Genomic DNA, 6,798 nt, shown 5'->3' with positions numbered 1-6,798 from the left:
GTGTAGTAGCTGCAGGGGATGATGAACCCAAGATTAGCTGGTCAAATGACAGGTAAGATGGCTGGCTGTTGAAAGTTCCAAGGATCAGCAGGCTGCTGGCTCAAGTTCAAAGACCCAGCTGTCAGATAACAAATCAGATGCAAGCAAATGTTGCCCAAGTGTCTAATGTATTAGAAGCAGGCCACATCCTCAAGGAAACTTCCTTTCAGTTGACTGTTCATAGCAGGTCTCATCATGGAAGTAATTATATTATATCAGAGCTAAACATGGTGGATTACAATATCTTCACTGCCCCAACCACTGGGAATCCTGACCCAGTCAAGTTGTCACAAAACCATAACTATCATAGATTTGATATGCCCTCAGAATTTAAGTAGATACTTGAGCAGAATCCACTCCTCTCTCTGGACTCCGGATTCTTCCTGTCACCTGACCAATGGATGCTGGAATGCAAATCTGCAGAAGTCTCTCACCTGTGACTTGACATACAGATGCTAGAGTTGCAGCCTCCACAATCCCATAGCCAATCCCCTAAAGTAAATCAGTCTCTCTCTCTCATCTTCCTCTTGTGATGCACCAAAAAGTCAAGTTGATTCCAACTCATTGTAAACTTATATGGAAGAGGACAGCTGTCTCAGAGTTTCCTAAACCGTAATCTTTACGGGAGCAGATCACCAGGCAGGCCCTTTCCCCCACAGAGCCACTGGAGGGTTCAAACTGCTGACCTTTCGGTTAGCAGTCAAGCACTTAATCACTGTATCACTAAGGAGCCTTCAATCTACCTCTGTGTGTAAATCAAAAAGTATTGTTACAAAGTCATAGAAACCTTTATTAAACTAAAATGTCAAAATGTGAAGCTATTTCTTCTCAAAATACTTCCATTTAGGTCTTTACATTTCTGAAGGAGTGTTTCTATCTCTCTAGCCATTTCCTGAAGATTTGTACCATGTCAAAATGGCAGTTTGGGCATCCTCATGTTCCTTTGAAATGTTCATTGAGTTTGGGGAACAAAATGAAGTCTGAAAGCACAAGAACGGGGCTATAGGTGAGATGGAGAAGGATTTCCAAAGGAAAATCTCCTAGGATAGCCTCTGCTATGCTCGAAGAGTAAGCAAATGCACTGTTGTGATGGAAAAACAATTCCTTGGCACAGTTTTCCTGTTCTTCTTCTCATCCATGCAGTTTTCAATTTCCTTAAAACTTCTTCCTAACAAGCTCCCAGATCATCCTACGGCCTTTGAGAAACCCTATCAAAACCACCCCTTTGGAATTCCTAAAAACAGTTGTGTTCAAGAGCAAATATGTCAGTTTGAAGACTAAGGTGTGCTTGATCCAAGCCACGGTATTTTCAGTAGCCTCATATGCATGTACAATTTGGACAATAATAAAAGAAGACCATAGAAGAATTGATGCATTTGAGTTATGGTATTGGAGAAGAATATTAAAAGTACCAGAAGAACAAATATATTTATGTTGGTAGAAGTACAACCAGAACGCTCCATAGAAGTCAGGATGGCCAGACTTTGTCTCTCATACTTCAGACTTGTTATCAGGAGGGACCAGTCTCTAGAGAAGAACATCATACTTGGTAAAGTGGAGAGTCAGAAAAAAGAAGGAGACCCTCCAACAAGATGGGTAGGCATAATAGCAGCAGCAATGGGCTCAAGTATAGGAATGATTGTGAGGTTGGCATAGGACCAGGAGGCAGTGTTTTGTTCTGTTGTGTGTAAAGTCACTATGAGTCAGAACAAACTTGATGGCACCTAACAACAACACCTTCTCAGCTGACCTCTCTGCCATGAATTTAACTGGCCTAAAAGAATCCCTTAGAAGTGTCTGTTTTGACTGAACTTTTTTTAAGGCACCCTAAAGAAAGTGTTGAAGAGCAGAGATGTCAGCTTGAGGACTAAGGTGCACCTTATCCAAGCCATGGCATTTTCAATAACCTCATATGCATGCGAAAGCTGGACAATGAATAAGGAAGATCGTAGAAGAATTGATGCCTTTGAGTTATGGTGTTGGAGGAGAATATTGAAAGTGTCATGGGCTGCAAAAAGAACCAATAGATCCATTTTGGAAGAATGCAGCCAGAGTGCTCCTTGGAGGCCAAGATGGCCAAACTTTGTCTCTCATATTTTGGACATATTTTCAGGAGGGACCAGTCGCTGGAGACGGATATCATGTTTGGTAACTTGGAGGGTCAGAGAAAAAGAGGACGACCCCCAATGAGATGGATTGGCCAAGTGGCAGTATCGATGGACTCAAGCATGGCAACAGTAGTGAGGTTGGCCTAGGATCGGGCAGTGTTTCGTTCTGCTGTGCATAAGGTCGCTATGGGTCGGTACTGAGTCGATGGCACTTAACAACAAAACAACAAAGAAAATAAGATAAATGTATTACTGAAAGAACTTATCTGTGGTCACCCACTGATGTCAAAACATATTAAAACACACTTTTGTGATTGCTTTTTGCAATAAACCTGTGTACTTAACAACAACAACAATGTGTGAGCTGGAACCCTAATAGCAATACTTTTTTACTTACCATTGTGTGTGTGTGTCTTAGTGATTCTGTTTCTGACAGAATTCTAAGAGATAAGAATTTTGCTACCTTCTCATCCCAGCCTCTCTGATTTCCTAACCATCTTTTTTGATCTGCATCTTTCTCGGGCTACATAGCTATGTGCAAACACCGTTAGACCCAGAGTGATGGCTGGATGCATGCAGATCTGCCTGCTCTGGTCAGTGCTTGATTGGGTACTTAGAAAGGACAAGGTTCACTCTGACAGCCATTCCAGTCTTCATCCCCTTCTCATCACACACATCAGCTTCCTGAGGAAATGAAGCAGTTCATCATGAGCTCCCTCCAACCACAGTACTCCTCTCTACCTGCCAGTCTCCTCCTCCTCCTTCCCTCCTACCCCTCTTCTTCCATGATGACTCTTCACAGTCCTGTCCTCCTATAGTTTCCTCTCCTGACTCCTTTCTTTCTTTTCTCTCATGTTCAATCTACATCATTCTTTCTCATATCTTCGGGTATCTTCATCCCTCCACACTAGCTCTCGCATCAGGACCCTCAGAGCTTCCATTTGATTTCATTTCTTTCCTTACAAATTGACCCCTTAGTCAAACAGGTAGTACACACTTCCTCAGTAACTCCTGACTCTGAAATCAGCGGCAGTCTAAGCATTTGCTGTCTCTGCTCCTTCATGCTGGGATGAGCCCAATACAGAAAAATCAGACAACTGTGAAGATCAGAATCCCTACATTTTATTCTTCACCACTTCCTGACCATCATCTCTAAACAGCTAAGTTATCTGCCCTTTCCCAGGTAACTTCCACACCTTTCATTTCTGTCCACTGCCAAAGTGGATATGCTTTTTGAGAAAGCTGCCGGTTGGCTTCCTCCTGGTAGAGAATGTTCCTGCAATTTGGTTGAGTCACTTAGCAGATGACATGAGGGTGATATCTATTTTTCACTCAATCCTGTTTCCCAAAATAGTGCTTTGTTCCCATGATCCTACACTTCCTTGATGAGCACTGACTCCTCCTTGGAGAAAAACGGTATTCATAAGAGTTCAGTGAATAGTCATCCAGCATGTCATTAACATGAGTCAGTGGTAGAGTGTTGCCTTCCATACTGTAGACCAGAAAAGCAGGGTGATCTGCTTCCCAAAAATCACCCAGTGAAAATCCTATAGACCACAACAGTGTGATCCTCAAATAACCATGGGACTCCACAGGATCTGGAAGCATTTGGTTACATTGTGCATGGAGTCACTATGAGTCTGGGGCCAATCGGACAACAGCTACCAATAACATCATTCAGAATTTACCACAACACTCTATTTTCCTTTATGCTTCAAGAAAGTGAGACTATGTCCCCTAAAGTTGTCAGAACCTAGGGAGGGATGGGCAAACTGTGAATACTTGGATAACAAACAAAGACAAAACTCAGAGAAGAAAGATTTGAACCAAACTCTAATTCTCTCACTCATATTTCTGAGGAACTTTAGGGAGATTCCTTAACATCTCTGAGTTCAGTTTCCACATCTGTAAATTGGGTGCAAGCTAAATGTTCCCAATTCCAGTCTTTCTGAGCCCTTTGTTTCACTGATATTCAAATTGAATAACTTAAGTCCCCATGCTGTAGATTGTGAGAAATCAACCTACCCAATAGCTCTGAAGGTCTCAAAATGAGAGGGTGGGCGGGGCGAGAAAGGGACACCATTTATCCTGAGTTAGTCCATGCTGCTGCCTCCTTCACTGCCACAGTGCTTCACTCTTCTACCTGCTTTCCTTTCTCACTAACATACTCTGCCCCACAATGGACTTCATCCTTTTCTCCTTCATTTGTTCCCCTGCAGTTTACACCAGTATCAGCTTGTGAGAATAGTGGACTTTCACTGAAGGTTTAAGGGAAACATGACAATTACATCACTGCACAGGAACCGAGCTCAAATTCAATGGTAGTTCCTACTTGTGGGTTTTTGTTGTGAAGTGCCTTTGAGTCAGTTCTGACTCATAGTGACCCTGTATAGTGTTTCTGAGGAGGAGGTAGTAAATTTGAACCAACGACCTTGCAGTTCAGTGAATTATCCCACAGCGCCACACCAGGACCGGGGATTTCTCACAGTCTGTGATCTTTTGTGAATGTCTAACTGCTACCATGTAAGAACAAGAGGGGTCCCGCTTTCCCTTTCTCACATTGATGCAATAAAAATTTTATTAAGTATCTACTATATGCCACTCCTCAGAAACCCTATACAGGGTAGCTATGAGTTGGAAGTGACAAAATAGCACTTAACAACAACATATGCCAGAGACTGTTCAAGCAGTGAATAAGAAAGGAATACAGTAGGCATTTTCAAACACCTGGTCTCCTCTCTCTTTCTGGCTACCTCTAAAACCAATTGCCATCAAGTCAATTCCAACTCCTAGTAATGTATTGGATACAACAGAACTATCCCATAGGGCTTCCGAAATTGTAAATCTTTGCAGTAGCAGACTCCCTCAGTGGCTGGTGGGTTAGAACTGCTAATCTTTTGGTTAGCAGTCAAGCACTTGAATCACTGCACCACAATTTCTCCCATAGAATTATGAGGAGTCATTGGTCTTTCCCTCAATTAACCACCACCATGAAGGCTAGGCTCAGGGGCAATGTCCTTCTCAGGCTTCCGTCATCTGGGTGTTATGCTCAATAAAACAATCACCACTTCCTATGATATATGCCGCTTTCCTTGTCATGAATTGAATTGCGTCCATCGTCTCCACCTCCACCCCCTCACCTCCGCCAACACACACACAAAGATGCATCTTTAACTGTGAATGTGATTCTGTTTGAACATAGCATCTTCATTCTTCTGTATTAATAAGGTCCTAAACTTAATCACTTCTGAATTATTAAAAAAAAAAAAAAGTAGAACAGACACAGAAACACACACAAGAGCAAGACAGATACCACATGAGGATTGACTATGGACTCAGACATGCCAAGAACTGCCAGCTGCTGCTAAAAGCTGAAACAGACAGTGAAGCACATCCCACTAGAGCCATGGCCTGAATTCAGACTTCCAGCCTGATGAACTGGGACAAAACACATTTCTGCTCTTTAAAGCTACCTACTCGTGGTATTGTGTTACAGCAGCACCAGGTAACTAGAAGGCAAAAGTTACCGCGGCAGCTTTTTTGTTTTTCTAATGGACAATTTCATTGTCTAATCAACTTGGGATTTTTGTAGCTCATATGCATTATGTGAAGATATAAAAGCAGTGATGAGCTTCACAAAAATATAAAGTAACGAGTCCTGGTGTAGCACTGTAAGAGGAGCACTACAAACCAGGAGGTTCAAATCCACCAGCTGCTCCTTGGAAAGCCTCTACAGAGTCACTATGAGTCAGAACTGACTAGACAGCACTTAACAACAAAGACATGCATACAGAGGCTGTTAATTACTCTTCCAAAGTCTGATGTTCCAAGTTTCTCACGTACTAATGTTCTGTTCTCACCCTTTCTTACCAAGAGGGGTGCTGTGGAACCTGAGCCAACCAGAATAAGCTAAACCTCAGAGCACACTCCTTTGTAAAGAAGAAAAGGGTGATTTGAGGAAGCATGACTCTTGGCCCAAGACTGATGACTAGTTAGGCAAGTTATGTTTCCCAAACAAAAAGAAAGAAACTCTTCTAAATACTTCAGGGACTCAACTTAGTATCTGACAAGACACAGCAGAGCTCCTGACTCCAAAGTGAGGTGGACAGATGTTCTCAAGTGATGAGAAGGACATGTTCCTTCTTCAATGAGAGCCCTGAGTTAAGTTTCTCTTTATCCATAATAATAATTTCACTTATGATTTGAAAATGCAGATACCAAAGGGAACTCCAGGGACTGCTTTGGCTTTGGACCTCATTAAATAGCTGTGATTTCTTTCCCCATTGCTTAAGTAGATAATAATATTGCCAATAAATACAGACAAGGGTGTCTTCTGCCAAAAACTGCATGAGAGGGTGTTTTAATAAAGTAGAAAATTATATTTAGGAAAAGGAAATTTTTACATTGGGCATTCAATGAGTGCCCATTGAGTACGGAGAACTGGACCTCAAACCAGGAGGGTTGTTAAAATGAGTACAAGGGAATGATTGAGAAGAAGCTAATAGGGGAGGAAAACAGCGATGCCCGAACAAGTGTACCCAGCTGATTATGGACTGAATTATGTACATCAAAAATATGTGCCATAATGAAGTTGCGAGCTGAACCCTACAATGCTCAATAGACTCCTGTGAACCCGGATGGAGACCTGGTT

Source organism: Chrysochloris asiatica, unplaced genomic scaffold (genome assembly GCF_000296735.1).
Source record: "Chrysochloris asiatica unplaced genomic scaffold, ChrAsi1.0 scaffold00156, whole genome shotgun sequence".
In the NCBI taxonomy this organism is placed as follows: domain Eukaryota; kingdom Metazoa; phylum Chordata; class Mammalia; order Afrosoricida; family Chrysochloridae; genus Chrysochloris; species Chrysochloris asiatica.
The sequence above is the reverse complement of the archived record's forward strand: the minus strand, read 5'-3'. Positions refer to the sequence as shown.